This window comes from Acomys russatus, chromosome 11, assembly GCF_903995435.1.
Source record: "Acomys russatus chromosome 11, mAcoRus1.1, whole genome shotgun sequence".
In the NCBI taxonomy this organism is placed as follows: Eukaryota; Metazoa; Chordata; class Mammalia; order Rodentia; family Muridae; genus Acomys; species Acomys russatus.
The window spans coordinates 4623485-4630297 of NC_067147.1; positions in this window are offsets into that span (position 1 = coordinate 4623485).

Genomic DNA, 6813 nt, shown 5'->3' on the forward strand with positions numbered 1-6813 from the left:
TTTGTTACTGCCGAGTGCCAGGTGCAGGGGTAGGGCGCATGCTCTGAGGTCTTTCAACAAATCCTTTACAAGTAGAGTTCCTGGCATTTGGAAGATACTAGACTGAAGCTGTGTACATAGCTGAGGCCTGATTGGACCAAAACACACACCACCAAGGCCAAGTTTCCTATCTTCCCTCAAATGGCTAGAAACGTTCTTCAATGGATCAGGTATGTTGTATAACATAGAATTACATCATTAATGCATAAAATATACACATTCTTACAGCAAAATAACTTTGCTTAACAAAATAAGTCATGAGTTTGTGTTGTCAAAATGTTTAAGTGCTTATTACTAAAAAACTTTAGCGTAATAATCTTTTTTTATTTGACAGAATCCAATTCACGAGAGTTCAAACAATCGTTTTTTCTAATACATAATCAAAGGGCAGCTATGCTAGGGGTATTTCCTATTTTTAGAGCTTAAAATTATTGCTACTCCCAATTTAGAGTAAGGTGGGGGACTGGAAGAACAAAGTACACATTAAAGGTACTCTGTAAGTCAACCTCAGACATCAGTCCTTGAAGTGACGCTGCCTCCCACTTCATCTGACTGGTCTCTTTCGCTATGTAGCGTGTTATCATTCAGCTCCTTAAGGGTCCCTGGTGCTTCAAAGGCTTTGAAGAGCAGAGCCCAGTTAGAAACATTAAAGAGTATTAATCAGCTATTTATCAAAATTATAAGAAATTAAATCTGAATAGGCTGGACAGCAAAATCAATATTGACAGCTAACAAATGGGCTTGAGTCTGATGGGCCCTATGCAGGCAAATGTCTCTTAGCAAGCCTCTAGGAATTTACATTGAATTAAAATTGGTAGCCCTGAATTAGAAATTTTAGACATAGCAATATGACAAGAAAAAGAAATTACATGTATACAAACTAGAAAGAAAGAAATCAAAGTATCCTTATTTACAATGACATGATTATCTACACAGAAAATTGCAAATAAATCTGCTTTTTAAAAGTCAGCAACAGCCTTTAACAAATGTGATGGAGTGTGTGGACACTAATAGTGAACCCTGGGTTAACACTAGACCTTACAGAAAAACTAAGTCAGAGGAGCTCATGTTTGTAAGCATACAGATGTGAGCCTGTAATGCTATGGAGAGAACTAGAAAACTCTTGGAACAAGGGCTCAGCAGAGTGTTTTTGCACTTGATAGCAAAAGCACAATCCATAAAAGGAAATTTTGGCAAATTCGACCTCACTGAAATTTAAAAGTTTGCTTATGCAAAGGTCTCTGTTAGGAGGATGAAAAGACACATGATAGTGACAGAATGTCTGCAGACCACACACCTGGCAAAGGTCTAGCCTTGGGAATATATGCAAATGACAGCAAGGGTATAAAGGAAGCAGATAGCGGTATACTGCTGGCAACAATAAAATAGACCAGCCACTGGAAAGTTACTTGGCTGCTTCCTAAAACAGTAAATATGCAATTGCCTACCAACTCAAACTAGGTATTGGTCCCAGAGAAGTGAAAGCTCACGCTCATACAAGGAAGGTTCAGCTAGTACAGGCATGCATCCACCCAGCTGCTCTGATGGCCTGAGTTCAGTTCCTGAACCCCACCTAGAGTGATAGGAAGAGAGGCCTGGCTTCACACAGCTGCTCTCTGTGTGCACGCTGCAGCATAACACACGCTGTCTCTAACACACACACACACACACACACACACACACACACACACACACTATCCTTAACATTAGAAAACTGGAATCAGCTGGACATGATGGGAGACATCTTTAATCTCAGCACTCAGGAGGCAGAGGCAGGCAGATCTCTGTGAGTTCAAGGCCAGCCTGGTCTACTTGGCAAATTTCAGGACAGCCAGAGCGACATAGAGAGGCCCTGTCTCAAAACACACACTCCCTCCCTCATGGAATCAACTAGATGTCCTTTAATCTGGTGGCTGGCGAGACAATGTGTGGCGTATCTATGCCGTAGAATACTTACTACGCAGGAGTATAAAGGAGCTAATTATTGATAAAGCAGGAGCTTGAGTGAATCTCCAGAAATTTATGCTACGTGATTCAAGCAAGCCACGAGAGTGTGCACATTGTATAATTCCATCCATGTAACGTCCTAAGTGTAAACATTAAGAGGGAAGACTATGTCGGGGGGTTTTCAGGAAGGAAGCCACAGGTGGACATAATTGTACGAGAGTAACGACAGAGTCTCACGGTCACGGAAGTATCCACATCTGGACCTAAATCAATAATAAATTGGGAACTGGGCAAAGTGAGCACAGGATCATCACTCTGTATTCCTAAACCTGCATCCCCTTCTTTATCTACAACTATCTTAGCACCTAAGTTTGCCTCGGGGGAAGTATGCAATGGAAAGACGCAGGGGAAGAAGTCATGTTTGCCAGCGCGCTTGTGAGTCCCCAACAAAATGAAGAACTGAGCACCATATCAAACAGGGCAGAAAGGAGTTGGTTCTTCGGTTAATCACTGATATACACATTTGCGGGAGCCATGTAGCCCCTCTTTTAGAAGTTTTCTGAACGAATTCAATTTAATGCTGAACACAGATTACTAAAAGCCTGGTGGGGCTCAGGGTTCCGATCAGCGTGACGCACTGGGCGTGACCCCAGCACCGTGAAAAAGAGACCTGCATGGATGTGCCTGGATATGCCGTACAGATTTCCTATGGGATGTTTAGAAGACATGAATTCCCTCACGTTTGTGACGTGTACATGTTGAGAACCTCTAAATATTCAGTCTGTAAATAAGGTTTCTCACTGTATTCCCAGTAATCATCCTCTAAATACCACAGTGGGGTAGTCTTCTGCTTTCTGCCAGGGAGATATGTAAAGTAAACCCAGACCCTCTGTGTTCGTCACGGCCTCCCACAACCATGAAGGCATCACATAATGAAATTGTGCTCCTGGTGTCCACATACCTTGGTGTATATTGGCTTGGTGACTGTGTTGTTTTAGGGTTCAAATGTGTCCCTGAAATGATTCCTGCAAGTCTTGTGTTTCATTTTTAATAGCATGGCTGTCACCAGTCAAGTGTGTATTGAATGCAAACGTCTCTAGGATAACTTACTGATGCTAGGCTATTGTGATAGCAGGTGGCTTGTGGGACACTTAACTGTGGTTTGTCTGTCCTGGGGGATGCATGTGAAGCACAGAGCCTATCTTCAAACGAGGGATGCCTGTTTCGTCAAAGACTATTTCATTCCTAGGGTGGCTTCTGTGCTTGGCTGTGCTATCCTAAATATAGCGGGGCAGTTCTCTCTCCATAGTTGTTTTTATGTACTGTTATAAACCAACATTGCTATAGATTCCTAAGGAAGCAGAGGCTGCTACAATGCATCTGATGAAAACCTCCCAACAGAAAGAGAAGAATGAATAGATGGCTTCCGTTGGGACTTTTTTCTGCTGAGACTGACCTTTGCCATCTTGCCCAGGCTGATCTGGAACCCTTAGCCTCAAGCAATCCTTCAGGGTCTCTGGAACTGATGGGATCGCCGCCGTCGATCATGGCTGCTACGACTTCACGAGGCGCCGAGTTTTACGAAATTTATTTGCTGACTTAGAAGTACTGTTGTAAATTCCAGCTCAACTGTGGCAGGAATGCGAGAGGCCGCCTTCCTAGCCAAGGAGCTGTTGGCAGCTGACTGCTGAGGAGGGAGAATCAGTCTTCTCTGGGCTCATGGCCACTGGTCGCACTCACAGCTGTGCAGTTATGGGCAGCACTAAATGGGCTTAGTGGGTTTTCATTTTAACTAAACCAAGAGGAGAGAAGAGGGCATGACATTGAGAGGTGGACTTGGGGGGTTGGAAATCCCAGGGGAGATGACAGAGAGGAGTTGAGGTCAGGGAGTAGGATGATATTTCTTTGTAAACACATACTAAATTCTCAAAGAATAAAAATCTATAAATACAAAGAAATGCTGTTGTAGCCACTCTTAGGTTTTTCAGTCTTGACGTAGTTGTTTTAATTGTGTGCTTACGCTATATATAGACATATTTGTGTCTGTATATGTGCCAACGGGTGTGCACATATATGTGTGCATCTGCAGGCCTGACGTCAGTGTCAGCTGTTTTCTTTAAGTGTTCTCCACCTTAATTTTTTTGAATATGTGTGTGTGTGTGTGCATGGGTGCGTGCATGCACGTGTGTGTGTGTGTGTGTGTGTGTGTGTGTGTCTGGCAGTGAAGTGATACTCCTATCTTGGCCTCTACAGAAATGGGGTTACAGGTATAAGGTCTTGAGCATGGCCATGCCCCAGATTTTTACTTGAGTGCTGGGGATTTGAACTCAGGTCATTATGTTTACATGACAAGCACTTTTACAGGCCGAGCCGTTACCCCAGCCCCCTCCACTTGGCTTTTTAAGACAAGGTCTCTCACTAACCCTGGAGTTTACTGATCTGGATTGATCCAGTGATGTCTCCGATCCCCCAGTACTGGGGTTGCAGGCAGTGTGCCACCATAGCACACTGTTTCATGGAGGCAGGAGATCTGAACCCAGATCCATGTGTCTGTGTGTGTGTGTGTGTGTGTGTGTGTGTGTGTGTGTGTGTGTGTGTGTGTGTGGCACTCTACAGACTGAGCCATCTCCATCCCTCCATTTACTGCTTTGTTTTGTTTGGAGAGGTTGGTTTTTGAGACAGGGTTTCTCTGTGTAGCCTTGGCTATCCTGGAACTGCCTCTATAGACCAGGCTGGGCCCAAACCGATAGAGATCCTCCTCCCAAGTGCTGGATTCAAGGAGCACCACCACCGCCCAGCACATTTACTAGTTTTAGTACAACTGTCATTCCTAGTATTAGAAAAAGGTCCTGTTTTTGTTGTTGGTGGTGGTGGTGGTGTTTTGTTGTTGTTGTTTTGTTTTGGTTTGGTTTTGGTTTTGGTTTTTCAAGACAGGGTTTCTCTGTGTAGCCTTGGCTGTCCTGTACTTGCTTTGTAGACCAGGCTGGCCTCGAACTCACAGTGATCCGCCTGCCTCTGCCTCCCGAGTGAATACACCTTGGAGCAGGCTATCTCCAGAATGAGCCCAGACACTCTTCCTCCTCCTTTTTTTTTTTTTGTTTGTGTGTGTTTTTTGTTTTTGTTTGGGGTTTTTTTTTGGGGGGGGGTGTTTTGTTTTGTTTTGTTTTTCTGACAGAGTTTCCTGTATAACCTTGGCTGTCCTGAACTCACTTTGTAGACCAGGCTGGCCTCGAACTCACAATGATCTGCCTGCCTCTGCCTCTGAAGTGCTGGGCTTACAGGTGTATACCACCATGTCCAAGATTCTTCCTCCTTCTCACCCAGCCCTTGCTTTCCTGCAGCCAGAGCAGAGCGACTCTCCGGCCTCCTCTCCAGACACACCTATTCAGAAAGGTTAGAGATAGAACAGGTCTCCAGTGGAAAACAAGTCAGTGTCCCTGCCCTCAAGGCACTGCATTTTATACACAGGAAGTAGGCCTCAGCCTGTGGAGAAGCTCCATCAAGTCAGCGGGCATCATCAGCATCTGCTGTTCCCAGACTGACTACATAATGCACACCATCCTTGGACAATTTCTGTGTTTACCATATTTTTCAGACTATAAGATGCACCTGACCATAAGACACACCCAGTTTTCAGAGCAGTAAAACAAGAAAAACAGCTGGCGGTGGCACATACCTTTAATCTCAGCACTCGGGAGGCAGAGGCAGGCAGATCACTGTGAGTTCAAGGCCAGCCTGGTCTACAAAGTGAGTCCAGGACAACCAAGGCTACACAGGGAAACCCTGTCTCAAAAAACCAAAACCAAAGCAAAACAAAACAAAACCCAAGAAAACCAGTAAAAACAGCAATCAGACCATAAGGCACACCCTAATTCCACCCCACTCCCCACTTTTGGGGGGAAAGTGTGTCTTATGGTCCAAAAAATACGGTATCTCTGAGATGGCTCCCTGTGTGTGTCTGTCACAAGGACTGGCTTCTGTTTGAAACCCGAAGTTCACATTTTAGGGTCCCCATCTTTGACTGGGTGTGCCCTCAGGGCATTCCCTAGAGAGAGGCCAGCCACCCTGTCTCCTCCTGTGGAATGGCTCTCTGTGTGGACAGAGAAAAGTTACGTGAAGGGCAGGAGCAGGTGCAGGAGCTAAAGGGAAGGTAGGTGAGGGGCTCTGGGAGGCTTCTGGCTGTTTCTAAGAATGGCCTTGAACTCACTGTGTAGGTGAAGATGACTTTGAACATCTGATTCTCCTACTTCCACCTGGGTTTACAGGCATGCCGGACCACAGCAGGTTTGTGTGATGCCAGGGACTGAGCCCAGGGCCTCATGCATGCCGGACCACAGCAGGTTTGTGTGATGCCAGGGACTGAGCCCAGGGCCTCATGCATGCCGTTCCACAGCAGGTTTGTGTGATGCCAGGGGCTGAGCCCAGGGCCTCATGCATGCCGTTCCACAGCAGGTTTGTGTGATGCCAGGGGCTGAGCCCAGGGCCTCATGCATGCCGTTCCACAGCAGGTTTGTGTGATGCCAGGGACTGAGCCCAGGGCCTCATGCATGCACCATGATCATCCTATCAACTTAGCTTCAGCCCAGGCCCCAGGAATATATTAATTTCTAAAGAATTGTCAAATAGCCAGGCGGTGGTGATGCATGTCTTTAATCTCAGCACTTGGGAGGCAGAGGCAGGCAGATCTCTGTGAGTTCAAGACCAGCCTAGTCTACAAAGTGAGTCCAGAATAGTCAAGGCTACACAGAGAAAGCCTGTCTCGAAAAACAAAAACAAAACAAACAAAAAAGAACTATCAAATAAAAACTACTGGGAGCTATTGTTTTG